We start from the raw sequence: 18051 nt of genomic DNA, 5'->3' as shown, positions 1-18051 counted from the left end.
GTCTAAAGGTTCCAACTTTAACTATACTCTCATCCACAGATGTCCCCAAGCCTCTACCCACACCTTGTGTGTCCCTGCTGTCACCTCCTCTGCAACACCTGGCTTCAGGGGACAGGATCAGTCCTTTTCTTCCTCCCGGCCTGTGATAGGAATTGTACATTTTGTCATATGGTCGGATTTGTATTATGACATCATTCAGGTTGGCCCTCAGTGACATTCACTTTTTATCATTAGCAGCTTGTACTGGAATATTTAATTGGCTATGTTGCATCTCCGCACTGTAGATTTATTTTGCATTTTAATTTAATTAACAGCCATGACCAATGGTCTGATAGATGGCAAAGCATTCTGTGAAGTGGAATCCTACTGGATTAAAAGCTTTGCTGGAAGGTTTCAAACACCCATTCAGCCTCAACTTCTCAAAGGTGATTTACTTTAAAGTACCGTGTTTCCAAAACACAGCACTCGAGGAAGTGGGAAGAAGCAGCAAATGAGACCCAAGGATGACACAAAACCTGATCCTACAGACTCGCCCCTCTCTAAATGTTGCCCCGTGTTTCCTACATGCTCAAATGAGCACAGTCCACCTGTGGTTATTGTGAGATTCAGAATTTCAGGTTCTTTTGGGTGCTGTTAGAGGACTGATGTCGATAAAGCCATCGTCCATGTTCTTACTGGAACTTAATCAGTAGATTACAACACATTACAACACCAAGCTTGCCAGTGAACTGTGAATTAATAATAATTAAATTGATAATAATAATAAAATCCATTTCTTTGTTTATGTGGCTGTGAATACTTTTAGTTCAGAAAAGTTTTATGACTTTGTTCTTTCCCAAAATTTCAGTCATTCTTTGAAGTCACAATCTACCAGTACCTTGGTTTGCAGTGACTAAACACAGGAAAGTATGGGGCTAGACTTTTATTTATTTATTTTAATTATGAAAAGCATTTCTATAAAGAGTTTTCTGTTTACATTATGTGAAAACCAATCTATTTCGAGGTTTTTAAATTAAATTAGTATAAACTGTAGATGAAAAGAGTACATACTGTATGCTACTTCTGACTCACTAAATTTTAAAGCACACTGGAACATTCCCTGTGGAAGCTGGTGCTCTAGAGTAGTTTTACATGCAGTTTACATTCTTCTAGACCCAGTAAACAAATGACAGAGAACTATGGGCCAACTTCATCTCTGAGGTAATGAAATGGAAGTTAGAGGAACCTCATTAGAGAATTTTGTTTCCTAATACCTAACTTCATCAGAAAAATGAACATGTAGGCTAGATTGTTAGCATTTGCAAGTAAAAATAGTAAATTGTTTTCCACATGCATTTACTGAAGAATGCCTTTACTTTTTCACCAGCCAGTTTCCATAAGCAAGGAAAGCTTCAACTTCTCTGAAATAAGACTTGCGGAAACCTTGACACTCTTTCAGTACTGTTAAAGTGGTTTACTTATTTAAATCAGGCAGTAATAAGATGATTGTGAAATACATCATGATTTTACTACCAGCTTCTCTTGGCCTTTGTTTGCCTCTAGTTACAACTGCACTGATAACTTGGTGATCGATATAATTAGCCTGGCTGTTGTTATGGCCACTTTCCAAAAGAAAGAGCCAAAGATGTTGCTTAAAATTTCTTTTCAGATGCACCAAATAACATGATCCATTAATTAAAACTCATACAGTCCCAATTAATTCCTCACAATGGAAAGAGATGCTATTTGAAAACACTCTTAAAAAGCAGTAGATCACTTTCCAAACTGGATTTTGTGAGCTGCATTTGGAAGAGCCGTGGCCTTGGGTTTGGATACTGGGCTGAGAGTCCAGGGCAAATCCTGCTCTGGCTTTGCCAGTGACTAGGTGGCATACTATTTTATCCTTCCTGGTTTTAACTCTATCATCTAATGCATTTTTATTTTTCTATCACCAGGGTAGAGACCATCTTCCAGACAAAAGAGAAGGAGGAAGAAGGAGGTTAGGGATTCCCAAGCAGGGGAGGAGAGGAAGGTCAAGAGGCAGTGCTGGATCAGCCAGCAGAGCAGGGCTTTGCAGAGCAGCCGGCTCTGGCACTGCCCAGGCACTGCCTTCTCTGCCAGCCCCAGCTGTTTGGCACCAACAGTCACAGTCATTTGCAGGTGCAGCTATGGGGCATTGATAAACCTCTGAAAGAGGAGAGAGTTGTGTAGGACAAACTGCTTCTGTAGAGGAGTCAATACAATGTGTTTATGAAATTCTGCTATAATAAGCATTAGAAAATAATGAACCAACAGAAGAACACTTTATAAAAGAAATTACCCTGTATTCTGCAGGCATTAATCAGCCTGAGAAACGATGGGAAATCCAGGAGATAATATCAATATAAAAATACCATTGTACAAACAGTAATATATTCACCTGCTTATCTTAGTAAGGTTTAAAGCTTGTGATGTCTGCTAATCTGATTCACTGCACAATGACAAATGACAGAGAACTGACATGTACGGGCAAGAACATACAGGCAAAGCAGAGAGTACAGAAATGGCCAAGAATTTCCAAAGTACAAGTCATCTAAAGAGGTCCTAAACTGAGGGAACCTCAGGCAATTGGGGGGTAGCAGGGACATTAATCCTTTCGAAAATACAGTAACTTTTAAAAAAAGTAAACTGAAGGCAGATCAAACCACTTGTGATTTCTGAAAATCTCACTGTAGTATAACTAAGCCATTATTTATAGCCCATTAATATTATTCCTGTAAACTCTTATTATTCTAGTCATTTAATAGCAGAGTAGCAACAACTAAATTTTTCATTCTCACTGTGCAATGGGTGCACGTTAGATTACGTGCCTTGCTGTCTCTGGTTGCACATAAACACGTGACAGTACCACACCTGCAGTAGCTGGCTGTCAAGTCCCGCTGGAAAACTGGAGACACAAACAGCACCTCTGTTTAATGCAAAATATTTGCTGATATCTCCGTCTGCTATGACAGGAAAGATACAACCTCAGGAAGCCTTAGCTGGCATCCTTGTAGGCAGACAAGAGAGAAAAAGAACAAAAATAAACTGCAACTTTCTGGCAATAAACTGCAGCGTTCTTGAAGCCCATTACTTAATTGATGTCGTCACCCAGCAGAATATATTATCCTGTATATACTATGGTCATGTTACAGCACGAACTCTACATGGACTTTGAAATCTCAGTTGCTCTTTATACAAGATCTGCTAGAACCATCTGAAAGCTAAATCTATACAAATACTTTGTAATACCTATCTGGGGCTAAACTGAATCCCACACCCAGAAAGACATGACCATGAATTTTAATTTTCAAATTTCTAGAAGGTCTTGGTTGCAGAATACTATTTTTTTCCACATGTGGCATTTGCAGAACTTAATGAACAATCTCTCTAGCATTCCAAATAAGCACAATACAGCTTAATCTCTTTCTGTAAGGCAAACTTTTTCATTCCCGTGCTGTAGAAAGTGAGCACGTTGGTTCTCAACAAATCATATCTGTAGCAAGACAAAAGAATTCATTGTTTTCTATTTATCAGACCTCTCACTTTCTTTCCTATTCCAGACAAATAGGACACCCAAATTTCCTATTACTTTTAATAATGATGCTATGTTTGCTGGCAAATATTATTATTCCAGGCTGAGAATGTTATTCTTACAGCTGAGATAAAAATCAAACCCATCTGTGGTCTGTCCATCAGCCAGTAGAGGGTGCAGCCAGTGTGGCTGCATTTCCCACACGCCTGAGCTGCCAACCGCTGCTGCTCCAGCCTGTTTCCAGGGTGGGCAAATATAATAAGGCATCTAATATGATGTTATGAGTGCAGTTCAATACTAAACTGTACTAATTGCATGGCATCTGTTTTTCTCTGCTTCTCGTTTTCTTTATTTACGACTGGTTTTAGTGTTCATAGTGATGCAGGGCTTGTGTTACGCACATGCAATTCAGAGACTGCAAGAAAGTCTTGCAAGCTCACATATCTTATAATTGCAAACATAACAGACATGTCTGTAACAGTTTTCATAATCGCTGTATTTAAAAAGGTACATTTCCTAGGAATAGAAAAGTTTATTTCTATTATATCTTCAGGCCTTTATTCAGGCTTCAGTCAAAAAAACTTCCACTGAAAGACACCACAAATATTACTCTGACGACGGAAATATTAGCTTTTCAAGATGATGTAAATTAGAGTGCAGCTAAGAGGCATGTCGCAGTGGGCCCTGTTAAATTATCACAATGTGGTATTTGCCTTCTTCCACAACCACCTGTGGGTTAAACAGTCCTGGGTGAGGGCACTGCGGCTGAGCAGTCAGCTCTACAGCACTTAACAGGCTTTTGTTTTGTAAATATTTTGCAGTGAGGCTGGCACAGATGTGAATAAGGCTATATCTGTAGAAGCACGTGAATACATCTGCTACAGTCCAATGTTTCACATCTGTAATTCTACTTGCAGCACCTGGTCTACGCAACTGCCTTGGGGTCTCTGAAGGCCAAAAGGAAACATTGGGCTACAGATGGGATTTAGGCTCTGGGAACCTAAGCCCAGTGTTTCAACCAAGCTAAGACTCTGTTAGACTGAGTTCAGCACCTACAGAATAGATGAAAACACAAAGTTGTGCTTGACAACCCTGAATTGTAGAGGTAAGCAATTATCAAAGTATGAGCACAATGTAATAATTACAAGATACACAGCATGAAAGGTTTTGTGACAGGTGCAAATGAACACATTTACACAAAATGGAGCTAAAATTTGAATCTAAAATGAAGGATGTACTTTTCTTTTGAGGAAGTATTTGTTGCTCTAAAGACCAAAACAATGCTTGTCTTATCAGCACGTGCTAAATAAACGACAACCTCTTTCAGCATTATCTTTGGTTTGGTTGTAGGTTCCCTTTCAAAGACCAGACAAGATAAAGCACCCAGCATTAGTAAACCTATATGACAAGATGATGTCTCAGAGTGGTTTGGTAAAATATGATGGTAAATCTTGCAGGTCGATAATCTCTGCCTAGAATGAGTAAAATCAGTGCAGGCCACTCCTTTCGTACAGAGCTATCCATGATGGAAACAACTATCAACAACTCAAATGAAATGTCTCAAACCTCAGTACAGTCCCTGCAGCCACCTAGTTCATCAAAGTATGAAACAAGCTGAGGAGAGCTCATGTTCAATGATGCTTTGAGGGAAAATGACTGTCTGGCATCAGCACTGGAAGTAGGATATGTCTGACTGATGATTTAGGATTGTTTTTTGAAAATAGTGGGTAAACTGCGTAATTTGAACCAATCATGGAATATAACATGCAACACAACATTCTTCTACCCTGCAGTCACCCTTCTGGGAAATCTGGAGTGTTGGTGAGTATATTTATCAAGAAAATAATGACCCCAAACAGACTCCTGGAAGCCTAAGGTGTTTTTTTAATAAGAGGACTCTAGGGAACTAATTAGGAGGAAATAGCTCCTCAATGTCCTGAATGAACTCCCACTGAGAAAATAAACAATTTACTGACTCATGCAACTACAGGTATCCAAAGATAGTGAGTTTTTGCAAATGTGGAACATTGAATGGCATGCAGAGGCAACATTTGATAATGAAAAAAGAATGGCTTTCAACTCAATTGCAATTTCAAGGATCCACACTTATCATGATTGATTATTCCATTTTTTTATCTTTGAATTAGGAAAACTGATTAAGATATACCAAAAAGGTGTATACTACTGTATATTATTCAAAATTAAGGTTAAAAGATGAGGTTACTGTCTATATATTTTTATAGCCTTTGACCAATTTCCTTGCTATGTTATGTTTCATTCATTCTTTGGAGAACAGGAGGTGCAGTAGTTTTGGGTGTGGACATTTGCTGGCTTTCAGACAACAAATGTTCAAGAACCAGCTTTGAAAACACTCCATTTTGCAAATGTTGAATCTTTTGGACCTTCTCCACAGAACTGACGGCCACATATTTTGATCAACAAAGGAATAAAGTCCTGACAACAGAAAATAGAGACAGTACATGTATTCAAAAGGTATGGACACTCAGGAGTAACATAGAGTATCAGAGGGAGGTATGACAAGTAACGGCAGCATGTCAAAATTTAGACTGAGATCGGCAGAAATGCCTTGTCAGTGTGGTATGTGGAATTATCCTAAGGGAAGTAACTAAAGATTGTTGCTGACAACCATCGCTTTTCAACATTTCAAGTTGGCACCTCTGTATCTATACCAGACGTTCTCATCAGCCCTTTTATTTTATGACAAACATAAGAAAAAAGTATATAATCAATAGCAGTTATAGACCTATATGAAATAGGTCTGTACTGTAAGAAGCTGAAATGCTTGATCTGGATGGAAGAAGTGTGCAGAATTCCAGCCCCCTGGAAACATCCTGATTATGTTTTTACAACTCATCCTAGGGCCTTATACGAACAGCTCAGAAACACTCTGAATATTTGGAACGAGCCTTAAGAAAGTACTGTTGAAGAAAACTTAGCTACTGTGGCAGGATGCAAAGCTAAATCACTTACTGATTTCATTGTCGAGTATCTACAGTTAGAGTCCCATTTTCTTAGGATTCTGAGGATATTTCTTATGGCCCATGGAGAGAGAAAAAAAAAGAAAAGTTTTGGGATAGTAATAAAGACGGAACACAGTGGTGCCATATTAAGGAATACCTACATTAAACCCTGTACAGTATACTTTCTTAATGGTTCAAGTTCCTTCGTGCTTTTAACATGCTCTCTTTAAAAGGGCTAGTCAAGACAAATTGTCTTTCAAGTAAAAGAGGCAATTCTCTAACATAATTTGATAATCAGCGTTTCCTAGAGAAATATATTAAATTCCAGCTGCTCAATTCCTCTCCACTCCATCCACATAGTCCTCCTTTCTTTCTCTCCTGCTGTTGTCCCAACACATCCTCTCTATATCTAAACTAGTTAGTCTACCAGAAGTTGTAGGCAGGACCTATTCTATAGTTTGCATTTTACATTTTCGGTAGCTTGTAAAAGCAGCATCCAAAGAGTTTCATACTGGGCATCTCTATCCCTGACACTTTATCAATTGCTCTTCTGACTTTTATATAACTATGGTTAAAATGTGGCATGAAAATCATGTTCATGGAATCTTCTCAGAACCCCATGGTCTACACAGTTATGACTCACAATTTAAAGCCCATATTACTACTTCTGCATCTGGTACTTCATGCATTAATTTTGAAAAACACCATGTAACTCAAATGCACACAAACATGGATTTGCTCATTAGCAATGCTCCTTCTGTAACTACTGCTAGAGCACCTTAGGGAATAAAATACTAAATTCTAAGCATTTGGGAGGGACACATTCTTAGTTGCGTTTTCTGAATTTTCTGAAAACAAAACAGTCAGTTGATACGTGGTGGCCAACACGCTAAATAAATACTGTAAATGAAAGAAGAAAATCTGATGTTCAGAAATCCTTAAACTGACAGTGGACTCCCTGATTGAGGTTTTACCCTCCCCCTTTTTCCTCAGAATTTACTTTGAAGCTACAACTATAATGTGTAAAGCAAAAATTGGTGGTTACCTGTGTCTTAGCTGTGGTTTGGTCATGCTTCCACAAGCTGGAAAATAAGACAGCTCATGATAATTAGTGATTAAACACGATTGTGGGTAAAAGTTATCACGTTTGTATAGTATCAATAGGTTTTGAAAAAAAAAATATAAAATCTGTAAGACTTTAATACATTAAAGGAAAAACTAAGTAGAACACTGGACACAGAAAACGAGCAAAAGTCTTATACACATTCTAGGTTATATTTCCTGCCTTAACAAATGATGTCATGATTTGGAAAGGATTTTATCTGGTAGAGGTCAGCACAAGTTATTGCTGCAATTAAACTAAATTGGGCACAGTGTTCAGTGTACAATGCCTTGGTAGATTAAGATAGTGATGTGAAATGGGGAAAACAATGCTGAGATTATTTGTCTCCATATCCTCTGCGTTTGGAGCGTCTGAAAAAAATGTGGGTAAAAACTATTTGAGAAGAGATTTACAAAATGTTTTTCATCACATCAACATTAGCATAAATTGTCTCTGATTTATAAAAGAAATTTGCTAGAAAGACTCTTTAGAGAGTTCATTCTGACTAGATATCATCCAAAAGAAGATTAATATGTTATAAGGTTTGATCGTTGTACATCAGTGAAACATGACTAAATACAACTTCCAATTTCATCCCCCTTTTCGGGCAGTTATCAGAAAAATGCATCCAAAACAGCCATCATTTATCTTTGATTTAAGCACAATTTGATGCCTACTTAATATACATGCAAAATAATTCAAGACAGCACAAAATGCACATTTGACAGGTTTCCAAAATACACCAGTGCATATTAATATTTTTGCATTTACAGGCATAAATTTACAGCTGTCTCTTGTGTTAGATTACTTGAAAAAGTTTTTGCAATAATATCTTTTATAAAGAGTATTCATTTATTCAGTATTTTAGTTGCATATTTTTCATGTGTTATTTCCTGCAATGCTTTTGGATCATGTCAGTCAGAGATTCTGTTACTATTTACCCATACAACACCATTACTACTTGAAATACTAAGAAAATGGTGGTTTGCAGGGGTTTTCCACAGAACAGATTGTAATGATTATAACAGTCTACAGAAACTCTCTATAAAATATGACTGACATAATTACATGCTAGACAGCAATGGTTAAATAATAATATACTTACATAATGTCATTATTACATTGATTTATACCGATGTGATATTACCCAGACTATATGTGAAAGAAAAAAAATGACAGCTGTTAATAAGAGGAAGAACTAGTTATATAACTTATGCAATCAAGAAAAAAAATTAAACCAATGTTGAACAACATGTATACATTATTCTCAGTCTCATATGTTCTGAAACATCCCCAAAGCAAGCATTTTCTAAATAAAAGAGCAAACAACTTCCTACCTCAAACCTCTTGCTATTCACAACAGTTTTGATTTGACTTGGCCAGAAAGAAAGATTTCTCTAAACAAAGCCTTCTAAATACAACATCTTTTCCCCCAAACACATCAGCTCTTTATTAGTTCTTTAGGAAATTGTGGACAATTAGCAGTGAATGATAGGTTCGAGATATTCATGAACTTCAGTTACTGAAGGACGATTCAAACTTACCAGCCTATACTGGAAATTTTTGGAGCCACATAGCTTAACCAGCTGCAAGACAGACAGCAACACACTCCTATACTATGAATTGTTACATACAGACATTATATTTGTAATAAAATTCTTTAGGGCATAAAACCGCACATGAAAATCAGGTTAAAGTTATTCTGCCCAGTCATTACTGTAATCAACATATGTTTCTCAAACCAGTTTTTGACTTAAAAAAAACTGAGGCCAGAGGACAGCTGGAGGCTTATGGCTCCTACTGAAAGAAACACACCTACTGAGACAAGATCAGCATTTGTACATATATATATATTTTTTTTTTTTTAGAGATCATATTTCCATTGATTCATAGGCCATACTTCTCTCTCTCAGCTCTGTGGTGATGGAATAGCTAGACATATGCCCCAATGTCTTTACTGATTCTTTAACCTATCTACAACACAGACTTTTAAAGATGATACTTTGTTGAAAAGGACAGAAAGCAAAAATATTAAGGGAGCTATAATGGAAGATATAAATCCTTACCCTCATTAAGATTTAACATTTGATTGTTCTAATGATATAATTGTTTAAGGCATGCAAAATACGATGAAGACAGAGGGTGGTAAACTCAGAGGAAGAAGCTAAAGCAGGATTTTTCTGCACTCGTTATTTTATGGAAAATGTAAATAATTTAGAACTTGTTTACCAAACTTGCACCTCATTTCCTACTGTATGTTATTATGTGCACAAGATACAGTTTTATACGCTCTATCAATTTCTCAAATAGATTGAATTCCTCAGATTATGCAACATACCAAAAATAAGACACCAGCTTCATCTGATTTCATAAAAGCCTGTGGCCTTAAAACAGTAAAATCTAATACAGGTTGAAACAGGCAGATGAAGTGAAACTTACCAGCTAAATAACACGTTCAAATGTACCAAAAGCAGCAAAGCATTTATAATCTTTGGACACTATATATTAATACATATGTATTTGGGATATCCAAAATATTGAATGGAATATGGTAGCCCACCAGAAAACAGATAAATCCAAGTCAGCAAGGAAGGGCAATGCGTGCCTGGCAGAATGATGGTAGGACTGATCTAAGCTAACTGCTAAAACACAGAATGAATCAAGCAGGGGAAAACTTCCAATGTGAACAAGAAGACAAACACAAAATGACTGTTATACCTTGTGACAGGAATCAGAAAAATATTGCAGAGTACCTGAATTTCATACTGACTTTAGAAGTCGAGCGTAGTTACCCTTTCTGTAATATTTCCCAAGGATTGAGGTCACATGCATTTGGCAAGTGAAGATGTCCCACTGAGTGCAACAAGTGTGTTGGTTGGGCAAAGTCCACCTGTCCCTGACAGACCAGGAAGTCAAATCAAGATAGAATAAATGCCCCCTTTCTTCTAGTCCTAAGCCCTCCTAAGAAAGCAGCATGGATGATGATACAGTCATGTAATGGCACATATATGCTTCAGGAGAGGTTCCACTCAGCATGCGCAGGACTTTATTTTAATAAACAGGTGCAAAAACCAACTGATATTCTCCTTTGAAAGCTGCAATGTGCCATTGGCAGCTGAGATGATTTACAGAAGCCACCAGAAACTTCAGCCTGTGCTGCTCAGTGGTTTTTATTCAAGAAAACGAAGTAAAATGGGTTGCACATTAGGCTCTCCTGCTGTCTTAAATCATGAAATAATTGTGTTGAAATTCATCATGACCTTGTCTTGTGCTTCTCTAAATATCTCAGAACTATTCTTCTAAATTAAACCATATCAAAACAATCTATGTTCCCAACTAAAAAGTGCCTAATAACAGTAACAAGCTTTCCTTTCCACTAACAGCCAAAACATTACCATTCCCAGTCTGATAATGTCTGCAAATTAAAACATCTAGCAACACTTAAGCACTGTATATCAAGTGGAAACTTGACAGGGATTCCCATCAAGTCTTCTTTGCTGGGTAAAGAGCAGACCTTCAAAAGAAATTTGATTGGTGATGTATTTCTCAGGTCGAGAAGGGCTTCATATTGTGCCCTAATGTATTACTTCAGTACATCATTTATATGCTTCTCCTATAGCATCAGTCATCACTAATGGCCTAAGACCTTTCCCATCTTTCACACGGCATTCATCAGAACTGGCTCCTCTCAAAATTTTTGTTCATTTTTGACCAAGGTACCAATTGCCATCTAAATTCATTATCATCAAAATATGACAACTGAGTTGGCTGTTGAAAAGCAAGATTAGACTCCTGAAAGCAGAATTCTGCTCCTCAGCTTTGGTTTCAGTGGGGAGCTGTGCAATGCTGCTTCCAGATTGCAGAGGTTCCCACCTCTCAGCCTGTGTTTCTGCTGTAGCAAGCAGCTGCTCCAAAACTCTACCAGTATAACTGACTTGCAGAAACCTTTTCCTTCCAATCCACAATACAAGAAACCTTCTTTTAAATGCACTCCACATGCAAACCCATCATTGCTTTACTCCGGAGAAGTATACATGGCTGCACTGCTAGTAACACAGGTCTTTTCAGGAGAGGGAGAGGGGCTTAGATAGGTCTCCGCTTCTTCCTTCCAGAGCATGAAGACCAGCATAGTATACCTTTCCAGGAGTGCTTTTGGACCTTCCACAGAATGTCTCTCTAAACGTTGCCACAATAAATTCTCTTCCACCTCTTCTAAACTTTTCCCTAGCTTAGGCTACGGTTTTATCACAAGAAGTCTGAAAGGAGAGCTTCCACAGTTCTCACTTCAGTCTTGCTGATACTTCCCGAAGGAGGACATAGCTATTCTTCAGCAATATTAGCCAAGCAAAATGTACTTTGTATTGTCAGTATCTGTCCTATGCTTCAATCCAAAGAGTAATGCCACCATTCTGGTATAATTGACATAACATAGAAGAGCTGGTTGTTATAAATCACAATGTCCTAATGAAGGATAAAAAGAAAAAGAACATTTACGTGGCACACATAATTCACAGCACATTTATATCGGCATTTTTCAAGAGCTGAAAAGGTATATGGAGGGTGAGAAAGAAGAAGTGAAATAAAGAACTGTATGACTTACTCACAGGATGTCTGTTCTGAGTGCAGACAAATTTCCGAAAACTTTTTAAAGGCCATGGTTACTCTACTTTACGCTGAAAACTTCAGGCTTTTTCCCTCTTCTTTGCTGATCTTAATTTGTCCTTCTCCTTTGTGATTTCATGTTGTGTGTAAGCTAGTTACTAACTTTCTTAAGCTTGTTACTATTCAAGAATTCTGTATTGCTGGGACTGCTGACATGAAACATGCTGCAGCATATAGCAGAATAATAACACTAGTAATAGAAATAACAACAAGAGATGTAACTGTCCATGCAGTTCAAGGAACCTGAATCTATTTTAGGAGAACTTGCTGGATTTTAGAGGGATTTAATCAGCGTGATAGGAAACCTCCTACCAGCATGCGAACTTTGATGTCTGAAGAACCTTTATTTCCATGTAATTGCTTTACACGGAAATTTCATTTCCCTTGTGCCATTTTGAAGGCTTTTTTTGTCACTAGTATTCCAGATCAAATTCAGTAATTGAGATCCTTCTATGAAACCCTTGAAAGGCCATTTAAATCATCAATCTCACCATGATTTTTCTAGAAGCCCCATGGAAGGGAGACAGGTAACTGACAATCTGGGTGTGAGCATTAAATAATGTAGGAAAATAAATACACTGTGTTTCCCAGAAAAGTAACAGCATCACTGAGCCCTTGCAACACATTGTGCTTTTCCAAATTCTGCACCATGCCATCTCTCATTTGGAAGGAAATTTAGCAGCAAGCATGCTGACCTTGCTGTTAAGCCACCCATGGCAGTCTCAGACAGGTTTCCACTTCCCTGGGAAAGGTGAAAGCAAAAGATGCATGCCCACAAACTCTTACATGCAATGAATCTAGTTGCTTGGTGTTGGCACTAGATGATCTTTAAAGTCCCTTCCAGCCCAAACCATTTTATGATTCTATACTTTCAAAAGATAAAGAATCTCCATATCGGTAATGACCACCACAGAAAAATGTCATATAGCAGCTAATGCTCTTTTCTAGGCTTCAAACATTTCTCTAATTTCTTTTTGGTTTTTTTTTCTTTTTTTTTTTTTTTTTTTTTTTTTTGTTGCTGTTTGGTTGGTTGGTTAGTTTTTTTTGTTTGGTTGGTTTGTTTGTTTGTTTGTTTGTTGTCTGCCAGGAGGACGGAATTGCTCATATTTAGTGCTGGTGAAAGATGAGCAGGTTAATGACAAGACTGTAAAATGAAACTCCACTTAAAGTCAGAGTAACTGTTACAGCAAGTACTGGTATCTTCTGAAAACGTAAATGAGTCTGCCAAAATGGTTACGTATGTAGCAAGAGCTGAAAGTAAATCCAAGTCTATGGTCCTAAACAGTAAAGGTAATCACTATTTTATCTCCATTTAAGTGATACATTAGGACAGAAGGAACACCACTGTGTTCCTAGCTGCACAAACAGATATTTAACAGTGATAGCATTTTATGCAAACTACCTATTAAGCTACTAAGAAAGTGCCAAAAAATGTAGCAAAGTAATTAAATAATGGACTAGGCCTGAATTTTATTATAAGCTTTCCAAACCACAAAAACAATGCCAGAAGATAGAATAAATCCAGTATAGTTTGAAATTCTTTGGCACTGGGGGTTCTTGAAGTCCTGTACTGTGATCTACTCTTTATTACTCATCCACAAAACATCTAGCAATTTTTATTAGAAGTCCCATCCATTACAGTATTAAACTTAAATTCAATATATACTGCAAGGTCGTGATCCCACTGCTGATGAAAATCTGTGCCTAGTACAGCCTGCTTCATTTAAGCCTTAGATCTTTTGACCTGCTAAAAAAACGAGATTCACAAAAGGCACACTTGGAAGTCAGAAAGAGTATACTCAGCATCAGAGTGGAAAGCTTACCTAGAATCTCCAAAAGGTTTAATTGCATGCCAGACTCTATTTATGAAGTCCTTCTGATGCTAGTGTTCTGGAAGAAAACCCCTCTGGTTATCTGATGTCAAAGTTGAAATTAGTCCTTTGGATCAAATAATGACAACAAATAAATATTTAAGCCAAGCTGCATGTGCATTATACCTGCCACTGGCTACAGTAAGTCTCTAATCTTTGGAATCACTTCAATTTTACTCAGTATTTGCTAAGTTAAGTTGTACTTTAGACTTTGCACTGGCAAACATAACTTCAACAATGCTATTTTGCAAAAAGTAAATAGCACATTCTGGGCTGAATATATACTAAGAATGAGGTCAGAGTGACATAGCCCAAGACATGACATTACTAAATTATAGAGAACCTTATATTCTTAATACTTGGAAACAGTTAGGTACTTACATTGAAAAAACACAATTCTTTAAACGTTTCCACATCTTTATCTCACTCCTCTTTGCTTTATTATTTTGTTTCCTCCCATTTTATTATTTTCTTTTTTAGCATCTGAAATTGAGTGATTGCTTCATCTCGGAAGCAGTGTGATACTTTAAATTGTTTACATTTTAATTCCGGAACAAGCAGCTAGGATTTGCCAAACAAACAACGTAAGGCATGTATTCTTGATGTATTAGGTTAATTAATACTAATTGTACCACTCCTGTTATCTCACCAGCCTTGCCTCTTGCCACATATTGTCCAGATAAGAACTTCCATGAGATAAAAAACCTAGACCAGTTACATCACCCATCAAAAGGTAGAAAATTGCACAAAAACTATCTAGTTATTGCCTAGCAACAGCATAGTATTGCCTTAGTATTCTGATTTGCCAAGGCAGTTCTTTCTCATAGAATCATAGAATTGTTTAGGTTGGAAAAGACCCTCAATATCAAGGCCAGCCAATCACCTAGCACTGCCAAGTCCAGCACTAAACCATGTTCCTAAGTACCACATTTATACATCTTTTCAATGCCTCCAGGGATGGTGACTCCATCACTTCCCTGGGCAGCCTGGTCCAATGCTTGACCACCCTTTTGGGGAAGAAATTTTCCCTAATGTTCAATCTGAATCACCCTTGGTGCAACTTGAGGCCATTTCCTCTTCTCCTATCACTTGTTACTTGGGAGAAGAGTCCAACCCCCACCTTGCTACAGCCTCCTTTCAGGTAGTTACAGATATAGGGATAAGGTAGTTACAGTTACAGGGATAAGGTCTCCCCTGAGTCTCCTTTTCTCCAGGCTAAACAACCCCAGTTCTCTCAGCCGCTCCTCATAAGACTTGTGCTCTGGACCCTTCACCAGTTTTGTTGCCCTTCTCTGAACACACTCCAGCAGCATAATGTCTTTCTTGCAGTGAGGTGCCCAAAACTGAACACGGTATTTGAGGTGTACCCTCACCAGTGCCGAGCACAGGTGGACAATCATTTCCCTGGCCCTGCTGGCCTCACTAATTCTGATACAAGCCAAAGACCTGCATGATACAATGCCATTGGCCTTTTTGGCCATCTGGGCACACTGCTGGCTCATGTTCAGCTGTCAGTTGACCAAGACCCCCAGGTCCTTTTCCACTGGGCAGCTTTCTGGCCAATCTTTGGGAAGCATGGGGATGGAGATTCTCCTTAGCCCTCCTTTTGTTGCTAACTTATTTATAGATAGAAACATTTTTTATTCTTTTTTATGGCAGTAGCCAGATTAAGTTCTAGTTGGGCTTTGGCCCCTTTAATCTTCTCCCTGTATAGCCACGCAACATCCTTGTTGCCCTCCTGAGTTGCCTGCCCCTTCTTCCAAAGGTCATAAATTCATTTTTTTCCTGAGTTCCAGCCAAAGCTCTGTTCAGCCAGGCCAGTCTTCTTTCCTGCAGGCTCGTCTTTCAGCACGCAGCTATGGCCCGCTCCACACCTTTAAGATTTCCTTCTTGAAGAATGCCCAGCTCTCCTGGACTTCTTTGCCCTTCAGGACTTCTTTGCCCAAGAGACTCTGTCAACCAGGCTCCTGAACAGGGCAAAGTCTGCCCTCCAGAAGTCCAAGGTAGCAGTTCTGCTGACGCTCCTCCTTACTTCTCCAAGAATCGAAAACTGTAATTTTGGGATAGCTGTGCCCAAGACGGTCTCCAGCCGTCACATTACCCACAAGTCCTTCTCTGTTCACAAATAAAAGGTCCAGTGGGGTGTCTTCCCTAGTTGGCTCACTCACTAGTTGTGTCAAGAAGTTATCTTCCACACACTCCAAGAACCTCCTAGACTATTTCTTCTCTGCTGTATTGACATCTGGTAAGTTGAAGTCCCCCATGAGAACAAGAGCTAGCGATTGTGAGACTTCTCCCAGCTGCTTTTAGAATATATTATCTGCCTCTTCATCCTGGTTGGGTGATTTGTAACAGACTCCCACCATGATGTCTGTCTTACTGGCCTTCCCCCTGATTCCTACCCATAAACACTGAACCCTATCATCACCATCATTAAGCTCCAGACAATCAAAACACTCCCTAACATACAGAGCTACACCACCATCTCTCCTTCCTTGCTTATCCCTTCTGAAGAGTTTATAGCCATCTATTGCAGCACTGCAGTTGTGCAAGTCATCCCACCATGTTCCTATGATGGCAACTGTATCATAGATTCCTGCTGCAAAATGGTTTCCAGCTCCTTCTGTTTGTTGCCCACCAGACTTGGAGCCATGTATTCATCTGTTGGCTTTTTCTGTGTTTTCTCTCATCATTTCCTGCAACTGGAAGCACAGAGAACACTACTTGTGCTCCTGATCCCACGAAGAGTCAATTAGCCAAGAAGATGAAGGAAATGCAGTGTACTCTGGATGCCCTACAGCCAGAACAGAAATCCTGAAGGTCATCTCTATTTGTCTATCTGGCTGAAATCTTGCTGAACTCAGGATGGAATGCATGAGGATAAATAATACAAATTCTCTAACATATTTGTTTTGTTTCCTGTCTGATCAGGAAGATGACTTTTTTTCCCTTTTACACCCAGAACTCTCCCGCTGGAGGTCACAAAAGCGTGACCCTTCCTTCTATAATCTCCAAAACTCATGAGCTGGAAGTAAGTTTTACCTTCATATTTTACTGACATCTTTACTGTTTTCCCCTCCTCAGTATGAAGAACTACTTTCAAGTCAGCCTCCTGTAGCAAATTACCTGCTTATGAATGGTTATCAAGAATAAGGGTTCCTAATCTGGCCTAATGAACTAATCTAGAATAGACAAAATAGACAAAAACAGAATTAGGCTTTGAGTAATAACACTGGGATTTGTAAACCACACTGGGAATGTAAAGACACTCCGTAGCAAAAACACAGCCACTGTTGGTTACATTGCTCTCACTGACAAAACGATAGTACAGGCCATTCCAGAAACTAAAATAGTGAGTGCATAATAAGGGGTAGGAGACACATTTTATAAATGGAGACTAAAGAAACGCATTTTCAAACACTTAGGGACTATATGTGACACTCCCATTGTTAGGGATGGGAGCTGAGCCAAAATGGTTATACTCAAAGGGAAGAGACAGTTTGGAACTGTTAAATGGAAATATTTTGTCGCAAACGTGTAATTAAATTGTGGAACACTCTTTCATTGTAAAATACAGAGTCTAATAGCTTAGGAGGATGTAAAAAATACCTAGATACTGTAGACATAAGGACACACACGATGTATCATACCCAATTACTCTAAAATAGTGTATTAGTTCATGTTGGTAGCACAGAAAAATATGTCTTCCTGTTCCAGATATGGTGTTATCACCACTGGTGTATATATTAAAATTGCTACCTAGAAGTACATGTCCAAAACTGGCAAACTAAAAAAGAAATTATGAGAAAGACCATTTTTTAACACTTCAAGGAATGGTGTAACACTGATCTTGATATGCAAAACTGCATCTTGTGTTCCCATTCAAAAGATGTGCTTTCCAAA

The 18051-nt window shown here is 38.4% G+C and overlaps 1 protein-coding gene across 9 annotated transcripts in view; it reads right to left on the bottom strand.

Moving 5' to 3' along the window:
- The window catches only part of NLGN1 (neuroligin 1), a 406008-nt gene that overhangs the window by 334466 nt on the left and 53491 nt on the right, over positions 1-18051 (bottom strand). Inside the window, exon 2 of one of the 9 annotated variants that reach the window (XM_030495211.1) lies at positions 7559-7595. The exons of 7 other annotated variants lie outside the window; for them this stretch is intronic. The gene's annotated coding sequence lies outside the window, so the exon portion shown is untranslated. Of the gene's footprint in view, positions 1-6523; positions 6573-7558; positions 7596-18051 lie in introns of those variants that run through there. One more of the 9 variants, XM_030495212.1, reaches the window with a different exon arrangement.

Source organism: Strigops habroptila, chromosome 8 (assembly GCF_004027225.2).
Source record: "Strigops habroptila isolate Jane chromosome 8, bStrHab1.2.pri, whole genome shotgun sequence".
NCBI classification, from domain to species: Eukaryota; Metazoa; Chordata; class Aves; order Psittaciformes; family Psittacidae; genus Strigops; species Strigops habroptila.
Note: the sequence above shows the minus strand (reverse complement) of the source record. Positions and strands in the feature narration are given on the sequence as shown.